This window comes from Anthonomus grandis, chromosome 6, assembly GCF_022605725.1.
Source record: "Anthonomus grandis grandis chromosome 6, icAntGran1.3, whole genome shotgun sequence".
In the NCBI taxonomy this organism is placed as follows: Eukaryota; Metazoa; Arthropoda; class Insecta; order Coleoptera; family Curculionidae; genus Anthonomus; species Anthonomus grandis.
Genome location: NC_065551.1, coordinates 9365858 through 9382492, shown reverse-complemented (window position 1 = coordinate 9382492; position 16635 = coordinate 9365858). Strand labels below are relative to the sequence as shown.

Here is a 16635-nt window from a genome sequence, read left to right as displayed (position 1 = left end):
TGAGAGACAAAAACTGATGCAAAGTAGATTTCCTATATACAAAAGAAAAATCAAACTAATGTTGCAATTTACCAAGAGAAGATATAGTATCTTGGTCATGCGGTGGCCTCTAGTTTTAATAAAAAAAAACTTTTTTGGCAAAAGCTTAAAACACTTAAAATTTATTCTACTAATATTTTAAAGGCTTCTTCGGAACAACTTCTGCATTCTAATTGTTCTCGTAATTTGAGGCTCTATATTGACACCAATCTTCGATAGAAACAGCATGTAAGTAAGTGTATTTAATCAGCCTATGCAAATTTAAACAGGTTGTTTTCATCTAGGCATTTCCTTTCAATATCACAAGAAATAAACTTAAGTGATGCGCTAGTGTTGAGTCATTTTGATTTTGATGATGTAGTGTATGGGTTATGCTTGGATCAAACAGGTAAAAACAGAAATACAGTATTCGCTGCCGCGAAACGCTAAGCTACAAACTACCTGAAACTAATGGCTCTTTATAGAATGTCGAAGGAAGGTAATTCATTCTAATTGTTCCTCGTATTTGACAAAGAAAATTCGATTCCGAACGGATGTGCATTCCTTCCATAAATTCCATAAATTCCATTCCATAAATTTAAGGCATAGATAACAATTATATCGTATACAGATAGTGTTATCGTGAGCTACGTATTACCCAAAATAATGGCAACACCGCTTGGTTGCGGCTTGCAGGCGGCGGAATTTTTCGTTTTTATTTTTTGAACCAGGAGTCAGCAGACCTCACTTTGCTGTGTTACTGCACGTTGCATTAATAATTTTTGAGCGTTATTTTCGTGTTTTTTTCACTATGGCTGTTTATACCCCCTCCGAAAGAGTTCAACTAATTAAATGGTTTTATGGAGACAATTCGGCAGTAAAATGTAGAGATTTGTTTTCAGTGACATTTGAGAATAGACCAATTACTTGTGCAAAAACGGTTTTAAATGTGGTTACAAATTTTGAGACATCTTTTTGTCTTCAAGATTGTAAAAAATGCCACACAAAACGTCAAGAACCGCCTGTTAAAGTGGTCCAGGATATAGAACGGCGGGAAGAAATGGTTTGCATTACCCTAGAACTCGATTCGACACGGTCCACTAGAAGTATTGGAGAGGAACTGGGAATGAGCAATAAAACTGTTGCTCATATCTGGAAAAAATCTGGGTACAAATGTTTTAAGTATTTAAAAACTCAGGAAATATTTCCTGAAGACCAGTAGCGATGGAATGGAATTTTGTGAAACCATGATGGAAAAGGCAAATAAAAACGAATATTTTTTTAAAAATATTTTGTTTTTTGATGAATCTTCTTTTCCATTACATGGTAAACACAATCCTTCCATTGTTCATTATTGGTCTCAGGAAAACGTGCACAGAAGTTTTTAGTTTCGTACCCAGTATCCTCAGAAATTGAATGTTTGGGCAGGTATTTTGGAAGACAATGTTATAGGGACATTTTTTATTGATGGCACTTTAAACGCCCAAAAGTACCTTGAGTTACTGCAAAACCAAGTTCTTCCTGCCATTCAAATCCTACCTGATGTAGACCTGGGATCAGTTTATTTTCAGCAAGATGGCTGTCCTGCTCATAACGCGGCTAGGGTAAAAGAATTTTTAACAAATACTTTTCCTAACCGCCTTATTAGTGGGACTGGCGATATTTAATGGCCTCCTAGATCTCCAGATTTGTCTCCAAATGACTTTTATCTGTGGGGTTACCTTAAGCAGACTATTTACAAGCATGATTTTAGTAGGCTAACAAATTTAAAGGAGATGCGAAATAAAATTGTCGAAGGTGCCAATTCCATTTTACCTGAAACTCTTTTGGAGGTGCGAAATAGCTTTTCCGATAGGTTAAGTTTTTGTTTACCAAAAGAAGGCGGTTTATTTGAGCCTTTTATTTAAAAAATGATATGTTGTTAAGTTTGTTTATTGGAGTTTTATTTCTGATTTTTTATTATATTTTTATCAGAGTTGATATTTTATTTTTTATAAGAATAACGCTTTAATTTTCATTATGCAAAACACAGCATATTAAACATTTTAAGATTACAATTCTATGCGGGTTTTACACATTGTCATGTCTGTAAAACCCGCATTAGAATAAATATTTTAAAAATGCCTGGATTTTCGCGTAATATTTTGAGACATCAAACGACGCAGCTTTCAGGAAAGTGAGATGTAAGTTTAATAATCCTCATGATACTAATACTCGAGAAGATAAACCCACGCGCATGAGATGAGCCTATCTCTCTCGCACGCCTGACGTCAGTCGATGACAAATTTCCCCAGGAACAGCTTATAATACATGAACTGAGTTTTAATACATTTTAATATGACGTTTCGTTTTTGCTTTAGATGTTCGATGGATTTAGTGTAAGGGCATGGTTTATTTGTTTTGTGTGTATTTTGTGTTTGTTTTTAGTGACAAATGTGGCAGAGTTTATTAAATTATAATAATTAAACATTTTTTATCATGGTGTACTGTGCAGTGGTGGGTTGTTCAAGCAACAACAACAAAAAAAGTAAAGTAGTTTCAGATTGCCGATTCTTTAGTTTTCCAAAGGACAAACAAGTTTGCCGGCAATGGATTACAAAACCATTTTAATAACACGTCTACCCATAAGCAATTTAAAAAAATATAGATTATAAATACTTAAGAAAGTGAAATTAATTGGTTGTATGTCATCAATGGCATCATGCATTTTCTTTTGGCATTTACTGGTAACACTATTATTACCAACAACCAATGGGTACTCGTATGTATACTTAGCGCACACAATTTTATGAAAGTTAATTGTCACAATAGGCTGTATATCAATCCTCTATTTTTGTTTTATTTTTTTTACAACATAATAAAATATGTACATATTATATCACTGATATTTTTCTGCAGAGGCATTCGTTCAAAGTAAAAAAAGGTTAATAAAAACCATAAATCCTTTTTTTTTGGCTATAAAGTATTATTAATTTATTATTAATTAACAAGCCTTCAGACGTTTCATATTGTGTATATTTATTTTCAAATTAAAATACCTTAAATAATAAAAATCGTTTTTTAAGCCTTATCCAAAACCAAAATAGGCATTTATATTATATAAGGCTTTACTATCCTTGCATGGATCCACGAATCCTACATACTATTAAGGAAATATTTTACATACTATTATAATAAAATTATAGCATATTTCATATAACAAAATATAATAATACTAAATAAGTAATGTTAAATAAAAAAGGCTTTAAAATACTGCTTTTCCAACCGACAAACAGAATTTTTGTCATCGAGTGACGTCATGCGCAAAGTCACACGAAATTGCATCGCCAAGTGGATTTATCTTTCTATTAATAGTATCATGACTAATCCCGTCCTCGGGCCGGCCGGGGCGGTGCTCTATCGCAGCAGGCACTCGTACACGCGCAACGTTGCAAAATTTCGCCTCTATGCGGTTTCCTATAAGTAACGAACAAAAACACGACCTGTATATAATCGTATGTAAATATATCGTATATAATCAAATTCTTGAAAAATTAAAAAAAAATATCATTGGTCGGTTTTAAGTATCTTTGTAAGAAATTTTCACTAGAATAAAATGATTCTCTGTTAAATTTCTATCGCAGTTATTTGGCACTGAGCATTATGGTGTTGCTATAGTAGCTACACCACAACTCATAGCATAAGAATGCTACAACATAACATTCTTATGCTAGTAGTCAACATATATATGTATGTATGGCGTATGTGTGGAATAATATAGGATTGTGTTATGAGTAATATAGATAATATGGTATTATTTTGTAAATATGTATATTTACAGATAATTTGGACTTATTATTTTCTTTTTTCGTTTTGAGTTTTGTAATTTACTCCACACAGGAGGTTAAACTTGTATCTTTTGGAAATTGTTTTTTAACCTCCTTTTTGCCATTTTTGTAAATAGCGTTAAATAGTATCATGTAAACAGTGGCAAATAAACGACTTATTATTATTATTATTATTATTATTATTGTTATTATTATTATTATTATTATTATTATTTACAGTCAGTTAAGGCTCGCACTCCCTCTAAGGGGGAAGATCATTTACTTATCCCAGATACCTCCGATATCAAAAGGATTAAGCTCTGTGGTCTGTGGGGGCCTTTTCGGTGCCCTGAAGTGACCTGAAATGTAGAGTTATCTCCTAGGAATTTTCGGGTGCTGCAAGCAGTTGCCAGTAGTACTGCCTTTTGCATGTGCTTATATAGATGTTCGCCAGTTCCTAGTTGTTTAAGGTATTCCAGTAGACTCTTTGGTATTACACCCGTTGTCGATATAACAATTGGGATGGTCTGAACATTATCCATTCTCCATTGCCTTCCGATTTGAATTTCTAGATCTCTGTATTTGGCGATTTTCTCAGTGTGTTTCTCTTGCAGATTATTGTTGTTCGGTATGGCTACGTCAATTAGAGTTGTTTTTCTGGAAATTTTATCTATTAAAATAAGATCTGGTCTATTATGCCTTACATGTTGATCGGTAAGTACACTGCGGTCCCAATATAACTTATATCGGTCATTTTCCACTACGGGTTCTGGAGTATATTTATAATACGGAACCTTCTCTGTTTTAATAAGTTCCAACTTCATTGCCAGCTCTTGATGTAAAATTTTCCCAGCTGAGTCGTGTCGTTCTTTGTATTCTGTCGCTGCAAAGGCCTGACATCCTCCTGTTATGTGCTGGATTGTCTCTGATGTTTGGCATCCATACCGGGATTTGTCGTTTTGTACGGACGGATCTCTGACGATGTGCTTGAGATAATTTCTTGTTGGTATAACCTGATCTTGGATGGCGAGTAGAAAGCCCTCGGTTTCTGGAAACATCTTGCCTGATACCAACCAATAGTTCGACGAAGCAGTGTCGACATGATTTTGGCTGATCTCATTAGGATGCCGCCCATGAAGGGGCTTCTCCATCCAGATGCGGAGTTTTTCCTGGTCCGTATGATGGTAGCTGCGCGCTTCCTCGCTCTTAAGTTGTAGAGAAGTGGAATCGTCTATTTGATATATTGCGCGATGCAGCGTGGAATTTTCTCCTTGCTTGTAAAAATAGGATCTTAAGTTAGTGATTTGTTTTTCAAGTTGTTTACCCAGATCTATTAATCCTCTTCCTCCAAGGTGGCGGGGAAGCATTGTTCTTTCAGTGGCACTTCGAGGGTGGTGGTTGTGCGTTTTAGTAAGTAGGGTCCTCACTTTTCTTTGTAGCCTCTGTATGTCTGTCCTACTCCAATTAATTACCCCAAAAGAATAACTAAGAGCTGAACATGCGTAGGAGTTAAGTGCCTTAAGCATATTTTTGCTGTTGAGATTGGTTCTCAAAATTTGTCTAACCCTTTTCACAAACTCGTTAGTCAGTTCGCATTTCATTGTTTGTTGTTTCATCGTTTGTGATTGTTTCATCCCCAAGTATTTGTAAATTTCGTGTTCGCCTATGGCCTCGATGGTCTGGAAATTCTGCATCTGATATTCTCCTGGCTGAATTTTTTCTCGGATTATATTGAGAGTACGGCATTCATCTAGTCCAAATTGCATGCCGATGGCGTTGGAGAACTCTTCTACTAAATGCAGCATTTGGTTTAGCTGGTTCCTAGTTGCAGCCATTATTTTTAAATCATCCATATATAGTAAGTGATTTAACTTTGCAATATCGGTGTTATTATTTCGGATGCTAAACCCATAGTTGGTAGAGTTAATACGGTTTGAAAGAGGGTTCATAGCAAGGCAGAACCATTGGAAGATTCCTGTTCGAATTGGAATGTTGTTTGTACTTACTGCGCTTTTACCCTGTACTTCGAGCTGGATCGTTGTTCTCCAACTTGTCATAGCGCTCTCTAGAAAAGACAAAGTATTACCATTAACTTTATACACTTTTAAAATGTTTATAAGCCATTCGTCTGGTACTGAGTCGAAGGCTTTCTTATAGTCGACGTAGGCAGTATAAATATTTCTCTTGTTGTGATATGCCTGGTTGTTGTGCGGCTATGATGTTGTTTTCCTCACAGTGTTGATAAATGCGCTGTGTTAAACATGATGTGATAATTTTATACAAAGTAGGTAGGCACGTTACCGGTCGGTACTTAGACGGATCTTGTATGTTGTTCTGGTCTTTAGGCAGTAGATAGGTTACTCCTTGCGTTAGGAACGCTGGCATTTCCTGTGGGTTAAGAATAAAGTGGTTAATTAATTCTGAGAGTTCAGCATGCATACTCCGTAGTCTATTCAGCCAAAAGTTATGAACTCCATCTGGGCCAGGTGATTTCCAATTATGCAGTTTTTGGATAATCTGGTTGACTTCCTCGATAGTGAATGGTCGATGTTCCATCTGGTTATATTTATTACTGTTTTGTTTCTCTTCAGTAACCCAGCTTGCGTTGATATTGCATGTTGTTTGAGTTGCAAGTTGTTTGGCCCAAAAATCTTGAATTTGTTCTTTCTTGGGGTATTGCTTATCTGGGTGATCTGATTTTGAATTTAGCTCTCTATAAAATTGTTTTTCGGCCTTTTCAAAACGAAGATTGCCACATTTTCTGGCAATCGCAGAGAAGCAGGCAGGTCATCCTCGGTAATGCCTTACCTGAGAAAAGTCGTTAAGAATGCTTCTCCCAATCAATTTATCGAACTCTTAAAGAGGGCGGACTTGGCTGGGGAAGTATAAGTATGAATTGCAGTGGAGTGAGATAAGATGCATCACTCACAACAAACCTAACCTAACTTACCTAGTATAACGATATATGGTTTCAACAAGACGGGACATCTTCTCATTTTGTTAGCTCCGTTCGACAACTTCTTGATGCAACTTTTCCTAACAGATGGACAAAGAGCACCGATTGGTTGGCCATCAAGGTTGCCGGATATACCCCCATAAGATTTTTTTATAGGGCTATTTCCTAGGCAATATTACTATCGCCTACATTATTTTCTATTTTTATATACAGGGTGACTGACGGTTGATGATACTTTGGACATTTAAGGAGAACGGAAAATAGATCTTTTTTTTTAAATTTGGCATCATGGGTTTTATCTAGTTATCTAACGACTATACTTGGGTTACCGAACAGATGAAGTGGTCACGTGATCGTTCTGCGTCGGAGGTGTGGCCTTGAGCCTCGATAGGGTTCATGACTTGGGGTTTTAATAAATTTTATTAGTCGAGCGACTTTAATCGTTTTAGTTGGATTTTCTGCTATTCGAATATTTGAATCTTTGCAATATTGAAAAGTTGAGATTGTATTTATTTTTTTGTTAATTTGTTTGTTAACAAATAATGGCTAACGCGCCACGTACACCCCCATTGTCACCCCCCAAGAAAAGAGTACGAAAACATTTGACCATTGCTGAAAAGAAAGTGATTATGAACATATGTAAAACATGTGATAACGAGCATTCAGCATACAACAAAGTGCAAAAAGTCCAGTTTACAGTAGAAGCAGCAGGTAATAAATATTTTTAATATACAGTGTGTTCCAGAATGAGCGAATTTATACGTGAAAGTGACAAAAAATATTGTGGTTAAAATTTGACCGTTTGGCATCCAGCCCTGCTTGATTAAAAAATAAAATTTAGCATATTATTATTTTTTTAAAATCAAGCTTGCCTTGATACGAACATTTTTTTAATTTTATAAGTAGGTAAAGTGGAGGGTAAAGTAGTAATTCTAGTAGTATTTTTACGTTTTGTGTACCAATGAATTTTTGTATTCATATTCAATTATTAGAGTTTGAAATTTGTAAAAATCAAAGTAGGCCTATGGTTATGAAATTCGGTATTCGGGCATAATTTTGCATTCTAAACAACTTTTTCTTTTAAACTTTTTTTACATCATACCTAGAAATACTACTTTACCTACTCATAAAATTTTAAAAATGCTCGTACCAAGGCTTGATTTTTAAAAAATAAAAATATGCTAAATTTCATTTTTTAATCAAGCAGGGCTGAATGCCAAACGGTTAAATTTCAACAGCAAATTTTTTCGCCATTTTTAGGTATAAATTCGCTCATCTTGGGACACACTGTGCAGCGTCTGTCCAATTAATTTATATACATTTATTACCTCAAAATCGGTTTGGACCCATTTTACAGGCGACCGTATTATATTTTAAAAAAAGCTGCTTACAAAGCAAAGCTGTACGGTAAAATAATTTAAAATAAGTAGAAATAATTCTCCTCGTCTGAATCTGCCAAGGTTGCATCGATGGGCGGGCCTATATTTCGCGCAGATCATTTACTCCATCTGTTCGGTAATCCGACTATAAAAATAATTTCTAGTGATGCAGCGTTGCCGCTTATACCAAAAAGTAGTAGCAACTTTATTATTTTAAATGGAAAACCCTGTATATTATTTTAATTTCTAATCCGCTATTGCTTTATGATTATTTTTGTATATTTTTAGTGGTTTTCGAGAAACTAATTATTTTCTTTATTCCTTGACCAAAATTGCTCCAAATAAATTTTTATTACTACGGCACTGGAAAGTGCAGAAAATTAAAATTATAAGCCCAATTTACGAGTTACGTGTGACCATTGGCCCTTAACAAGCATGTTAACCAGACCTTAGCTATTAACTTTTATGCTTATGTAGCCAACGCCTTTTAAATGTATATGCCTTAAACTAATTTTGTAAACACTTCTCTTTCTTGTATCAACCTTTGTACATTAAAAAGTCATCCTGTATAATAAAGTTGTTTTTTTAAAAGAAACCAGTCTTGATCAACCACAAACTGGCGCAGTCGATAGTAGGATTTTTCCGAGAAACTGGCTAACCTTTTCCAAGTTTCTTTCGCGGTGTGATTTACGGAAAAAACAGTTTTTACAAAAAGTACGGTCGTCTGATCTATTGGAGATCACCGGTCAATTGGGACAAGATACCTGTACAAGCTGTCGAAACTAAGCGATCGAGGCAGTTTCTTCAAGAAGAAGCAAGCAATACAGTATCCTGGGAGTCAAAACCTATAGGAGCCCCAGATGTAAGCTAGATTAAGAAGAAACCTCAGAAAATGCAAATCGTCATGATAATGTGAGTAATATTGTTTATTTTCCAATTAAATTATTTATTTGTTTTGAGTGATTTATATTTATTATTTAAATTATCGATATATTGAGAATTTTCAAACGTATATTAAGAAATATATTTTAATTTTTAATTTTAAGTAAATATTTTTTAAAGTTTAAGTTGAAATTATTTAAATAAAAAAAATGGCACAAGCAAATAATACTGCAGCAGCCGCTGTTGAACCAGCCATAAATTATCAATTATTTGAATTATATCTTGATGCAATTCCGAATTTAGAAAGTAATCCCTATACACTTGCTATCTTTACTGGTAATTGCGAAAGCCTAATTCAAAATTTTGCCCGTAGAAATGATGATCAATTCAATAATTTCATTCTCAGAGCAATTTTAGGAAAACTTAGTGGAAAAGCTTTATTGATGATAGGTTCTAGAGTAGAAATTAGAGATTGGCAACAAGTAAAAGATTCTTTAAACCTTTGTTTTGGAGATCAGCGCGACATGGATTGCCTAGTCCAGATTTAATTGCTTTCAGACCAACTAAAAACGAGAGTCTATATAATTTTGGTATAAAATGCCAAGATACACGCAGTCTTGTTATTTCTAAATTAAATACTCTTAATATACCTAATTCAGAAAAAATAATTAGACAACGTAGTTATGATGATTTAGCCCTTAAAACTTTCATTAAAGGTTTATCTCCTTCTATACAAACTACTATTCGATTAAAAACCTTACCATACTTAGCGCAAGCTATGGCATTCGTCATAGAAGAAGACAACTTTTTGTATAGCTCTAATAGATTAAATTCTTTAAATACACAAGGACAAAATACACTTACACCAAGACACACACTCATGAGAAATAATATGTATTCCCAACAAAACCTTTAAAGACCAATGTTACAACCCATAAGATATAATAATTTTCCTCTATAAGACAACCTTATCAATCAAATTATAACCCCTATCAATATTTTCAACCACAAAATAATTTTCATAGAGAAAACCAATCCCGACAATTCAGGCTATATCCCAACAATAATAATCAATTTTCACAACAACCACAAACTAATAATTTTGGTCCTTTCAATCGTTCCAATCAACAAAACCGACAATACTTCTTGCAAAGACCTTAACAATTCCAAAATAATAATCAATCTCAAAGAGATAAACCAGAACCGATAGACCCATCATCTGGCAATACACATTTAAAACCTAATGCGAATAAAAGACCTAGATATGAATTATACCACCAACATATTATTAACAAGTAGACGCTTCGCGTCTACTTTGGTCCGTGGGGACCAGTAGAAATTTTTAAAATTTTTGTCAGTACTACAAAAAAAAATCTCCACAATTATCCAAGGAGTGCCCTAAACACGCAGTGGGGAAGAGACCTGCCGTATCCTCATAAGGCTCTGAGTTCAAATCTTAGCCTCGGCATGGTGCTCTACCCAACTTTTTCTTTTTTTAGTACTTCGAAAAAATTAACATCTATAGTAAATCCAAAAATCTCATCCATTATTCTCTAAGAGACCAACATACAAAATTGACGAAAAACAAAGAAAAACACAAAGTCACGGTCTCACAACATGTAATTAAACGGGCTACACGTGTTTCGCTCTAGTTAGAGCATCATCAGGCCTTTAGAAGCCATCCACACACTTATGCTGTAACTGATGATGCTCTAACTAGAGCGAAACACGTGTAGCCCGTTTAATTACATGTTGTGAGACCGTAACTATGTGTTTTTCTTTGTTTCTCGTCAATCTATAGTAAATACAGAGAGAAAAGGGAAGGTCTTATTATATATTATAATCAGAAATAAATTTCATGGACATATTACTTACTTATTTCTGGGTATCATGCTTCAGAGAACCATGATGTATTACAATACGCTCCGCTCTTTAATTTTAGTTTATTTATATTCTCAAAACTTGCATATATCAAAATTATGTCAGGGTTCTAAAATGAATCGGTAATAAAATCGTAAACCAGATCAACATTTGAAATATTTAAAAAAAAGATGCTTTGGTTCGATTGAAAAAAGTAGTATACTACCAAATAGTTACATCTATTCGGTGGCAATTAAGTTATAAAATTCTGTCTATTATTAATTTTAATAATATAAAGTGTACCCTTTAACTCTCAGCCATTATTTACAATTTAATTGTTAATTATGCCTAAAAAAATGAATTGACAACTTTGGTATTATTGGTATAAACAGCTTAATTCCTTTATGTAAAGCCACCTTAACATGTTTTTGCATAATTCTGACTCACGTTGGTTGCTATCGGGCTTAAGCCATAAAAATCGAAGAAAAAAAGAAGAAGACGCCCACTTTCACTTGTCATTTCAATGTCACTTTCCGGCCCACAAGCATAAACGCCACCGGCAACGGAAGTTCCCAAAATCCAAGCAAATGTTGGAAGATATTTTTAAGTCTCCGCATCTTTCTTACTTTCCTATATGAAAATAAAATGTAAGTATCACAATTACACACATACAAGTTTTTTTTTAATTCAGTTTCATAATTACCAATTTTTAGTGAATAATCCTGAAATTTATGAAAATACATACATTTTAAGGTTATGTCATAATGTTTTGATTGTTATATTTGATTTTGTTTTTGTGATTTTAGTGGACTACACCAACAAAGGTTATGTGTTTTGCACCAGATTGAAAGCATCATAGCGAAAAACGGACCTGTCATATCTTTAAATTTTCAAAAGAGCCCCTGGAAAAAGAAAAATGAATATCTTTGCCAAGGAATAGGTACTAAGGTATTTTTACTAAATCTTTCATTTTTTTTAATACCTAAATGAGGTAATTTATAAATTTTGTTCCTTGTAGGCAAATGGATAAAAAACCTTCAGTCCATGCATTGGTATGTAATTGTTGACAAAAATACAATGAATGGCCTCACTACTTTTCCACATGCAAAGAGGTTAACCAAGGAGAAATTAAAGAAATTGTCAAAAACCTAGGTAAGTATATACTTCCAACTTATTTTTATTTATTTCAAAGCTTGATTTTTTTCAAGGTAAATACAGAATTGCTTAGTACAAACATATCTATACCCAGTACAAGTTCATCCACTTCTTTGAAGCATGGTACTTCAAACAGAAACACTGTCAACAATTTTGTAGAAGGTGAGCCGGTGTCAAATTCCAGTAAGGGACATGATTTCAATTTTTCACCAACAGCAGAGCTAAAATTCATTTTGCCGCAATAAACTGGAGGATGTGAAAGAAAAAAGTGCAGAAGTTAAAATTAAGTTTTTCATATGAGCACATAAAAAATAATCATGACAAAGTTCAGTTGTATACAGGTTTGACATGTAATAAATATTTTTGTAATCTTATTAAGTTAATTAGTTTTATATATTATTTAAATAATAATTGTATACTTCACATAGAATATGCAGAAATTATATGTACATATATAAATTTTTTTATTAAGATAAGGACAACATGTATTAAAGCATAACACATAATATAAACACACACGTAATATCTTCATTAAAAATTATGATTGTATGTTATGTAGCATTAGAGCCTAAAAACATTAAGGAGAATAAAGGTTGTTATTGGCAAATGACAATATTATTTTCTCTATTTCCTACATTTTTGGTGAAGGGAATAGGCTCTGCCCTAAAAAGCCAGGTTAAACCAAGAGCAAAAAAGTTTAGGTCTCATGAGTGTAAGTAAAGTTAACCTTTCTATTAAAAAGGCCATCCAAGATAAAAAAAAATATACTAAAAATATTAATGTTAATTCTTTAGCGACATCTAGGGTGGATATGCTGAATCAACTCATCAATTAATTCACTGTCGTACTGATGAAAGTTATGGCGTATTCACCAAAGTATGCAGATAATCGCTGATTTCAAAATAATTTTATTTGCGTTTTCAAATTATGCTTAAAATTCAAAACTTCTTTTTTTACCTTAAAGGCCATGCAAAACTTAGTAGAAAAGTTTATTAAGTAAATTTTCCACGATTTATACGTGCCACAAGATAAAGGGAAAAGAGGGTCCCATTTATTAGGGTATTGGGATAAGACAACTAGGTTTTTATGTCGATTTTTTTTATTTTCCATTTTTATTTTGAAAAGCAATTGTAATAAAATATAAAAAGAATTAACAGGAAAAGAATCGGTAATAAAAGAAACTATTAACGAATTGAATCGAAGCTATAGAAGCCGAGATATTAGTAAAAATGTGGGAAAAACAAAAGAAAACTGGTTTTTTCCCACGTAACAATTTTTTTTTTTTAAATGATTATTGACAAATTTTAAAGTAAGCCCTAAACTAACAATTTCCAGTAAAAAAACTCAATAAAAAAAAAATTTTTTTTTGGTCGAAAATGGAAAGGGGTATACCCACGAAAAATTTCGAAAAAATGATTTTTATTTTTTTCTGAATTAACTGTGAGTCTGAGAACTTTTTGTTTCAAACAAAAGTTCTCGGGAATATTACGAGGTATCCGTATGTCAAAACGAATCGGTTCTAGCTATTATAGAATCGGAGAAAATTGCAAAAAACTGTAAAACATAAATATCGAATTATCAAGAGCCCTATGGAAAAATATCAATTTTTTATTTTTCTATCCTGCACTACTTCAGAGTACCTTTAAAAAAGGTTATTACCAATTTGACTCTAAAATGAACAGAAACCCTATTTCTTTGCAATTTTCGATTTTCGAACAAAATCCGGGGTCAAAATGACCATTTTTTCAAAATATGCTCTGAATTTAAAATTTTTTTTTTCTGGTTAAAGACCATTCAAAAACTAGTAAAAAAGCTTAATAGCAAAATTTTCCACGATTTAAAGGAGTGCCACAATATAAAGAGAAAGATTAGGTCCCATAAGAATTCATGTTTGGGGATAAGAAAACCGGGTTTTTTCGTGGATTTTTTTGATTTTTCAGTTTTATTTTTGAGAGCCAATAGTAATAAAGTATTAAAAGAATTGACAGGAGAAGAATAAGAAATAAAAGAAACCATAAACGAATTGAATCGAAGCTATAGAAGCCGAGATATAAGTAAAAATGTGGGAAAAACAAAAGAAAACTTCCTTTTTCCCACCGTACAATTTTTTTTTCCTAAAATGATTAATGGCAAATTTTAAAGTAAACCCTAAACTAACAATTTCCAGTAAAAAAACTCAATAAAAAAAAAATTTTTTTTTGGTCGAAAATCGAAAGGGGTATACCCACGAAAAATTTCGAAAAAATGATTTTTATTTTTTTCTGAATTAACTGTGAGTCTGAGAACTTTTTGTTTCAAACAAAAGTTCTCGGGAATATTACGAGATATCCGTATGTCAAAACGAATCGGTTCTAGCTATCATAGAATCGGAGAAAATTGAAAAAAACTGTAAAACATAAATATCAAATTATCAAGAGCCCTATGGCAAAATTTTAATTTTTTATTTTCCTATCCTGTACTACTTTAGAGTACCTTTAAAAAAGATTATTACCGATTTGACTCTAAAATGAACGGAAAACCTATTTCTTTGCATTTTTCGATTTTCGAACAAAATCCGGGTCAAAATGACCATTTTTTCAAAACATGCTCCGAATTCAAAATTTCTTTTTTCTGGTTAAAGACCATTCAAAAACTAGTAAAAAAGCTTTATGACAAATTTTTCCACGATCCATACGAGTGCCACAATATAAATAGAAAGATTAGGTCCCATAAGAATTCATGTTTGGGGATAAGAAAACCGGGTTTTTTCGTGGATTTTTTTGATTTTTCAGTTTTATTTTTGAGAACCAATAGTAACTGGATATAAAAAGAATTGACAGGAGAAGAATAAGGAATAAAAGAAACCATAAACGAATTGAATCAAAGCTACAGAACCCGCGATACTATAGTAAAAATGTGGGAAAAACAAAAGAAAACTGGTTTTTTCCCACCGTACAATTTTTTTTCCTAAAACGATTATTGGCAAATTTTAAAGTAAGCCCTAAACTAACAATTTCCAGTAAAAAAGCCCAATAAAAAAATAATTTTTTTTTTGGTCGAAAATCGAAAGGGGTATACCCACGAAAAATTTCGAAAAAATGGTTTTTATTTTTTTATAAATAAACTATAACTCTGATAACTTTTTGTATTAAATAAAAGTTCTTGGGTATATTAAGAGGTATTCGCCTGTCAAAACGAATTGGTTCTAGCTATTATAGAATCGGAGAAAATTGAAAAAAACTGTAAAACATAAATATCGAATTATCAAGAGCCCTATGGCAAAATTTTAATTTTTTATTTTCCTATCCTGTACTACTTTAGAGTACCTTTAAAAAAGATTATTACCGATTTGACTCTAAAATGAACGGAAAACCTATTTCTTTGCATTTTTCGATTTTCGAACAAAATCCGGGTCAAAATGACCATTTTTTCAAAATATGCTTCGAATTCAAAATTTCTTTTTTCTGGTTAAAGACCATTCAAAAACTAGTAAAAAAGCTTTATGACAAATTTTTCCACGATTCATACGAGTGTCACAATCTAAAGAGGAAGATCAGGTCCCATAAGAAGCAATGTATTAGGATAGGAAAAAGTGGTTTGTTTCTTGTTTTTTTTTTTTTAATTTTTATTTTAAAAGGCAATTATAATAAAATAAAAAAAATTTAAAGAAAAAAAAAACGAATAAAAAAATTTATCAACTTATTGAATTGAAGCTATGAAAGCCGTGATCTCAATAATATAGTAAAAAAAATATAAAAATACACCTTTTTTTGACACCGCATCAATGTCTTTTTTTTCTAAATTGATAAACTATTAATATAAATTTATTACCAATTTAGCAACCCCCACTAAAAGAACCCTAACTAAAATAAAACTATTATTACTATTATTTTTTTTCCAGATATTTATACCTTGTCCTAACCTTTATGCTGCTATTACTATTATTATAAATATTATCTTTCTTGTCAATGTCCTTAAACCTTAAAACACCCTTTATAATATGATTAATATAATTATAAGTAATATTTTCCTTATAAATGCCTTAAAACCTTAAAACCCCCCGTATAATTCTATTTCCATACTATTATTATCCTCATAAATGTTCCGTAATATCAATACCCTCTGTATATTTCAAATATATATTTCTTAATATTTATATTCATTTTATTTATCCTAGTAATTTATCAAGAAACCGCGTAAAATTGTCCCCATAATACTAATAATATTCATTAATAAAATAACTCATGACGTCACGAGATGAACACGACGCGTTTATAATTGTTGCGAGACATCCTCCATCCTTCTCTCAAACCGCTTTTCCTACTCTAACTCGTAGCGCAAACGGGCCGAATTTGCCGCCACAATACCCCGAAAACCCCGCGCTTACGTCATCTGACCATGTGCAACTCGATAGTGACGTCGTCCGTATGCCTTTACATTGGGTCAATTTGGTGCTGGACCGCCAACTATTTTGTACCATGCGTTGGCTCCCGTGGTGTCGACGGTATGACTGGTTGATTGGAACGGCTTATTTTTGGGGGTTTTTCTTAAATAACAGCGCATTGCGGAACAACGGTAACATTTGAAGAAAAACGGTTTT

At 32.8% G+C, this 16635-nt stretch overlaps 1 protein-coding gene and 1 long non-coding RNA gene across 5 annotated transcripts in view; one reads left to right on the top strand and one right to left on the bottom strand.

Annotated features, from left to right (window-relative positions):
* The window catches only part of LOC126737047 (beta-1,4-mannosyltransferase egh-like), a 188857-nt gene that overhangs the window by 50317 nt on the left and 121905 nt on the right, over positions 1–16635 (bottom strand). The gene's annotated exons all lie outside the window — the stretch shown is intronic.
* Positions 11114–12632, top strand: LOC126737054 (uncharacterized). The gene is made up of 3 exons (XR_007660866.1): positions 11114–11548; positions 11708–12053; positions 12110–12632. It is a non-coding gene; the product is annotated as an uncharacterized LOC126737054 (long non-coding RNA).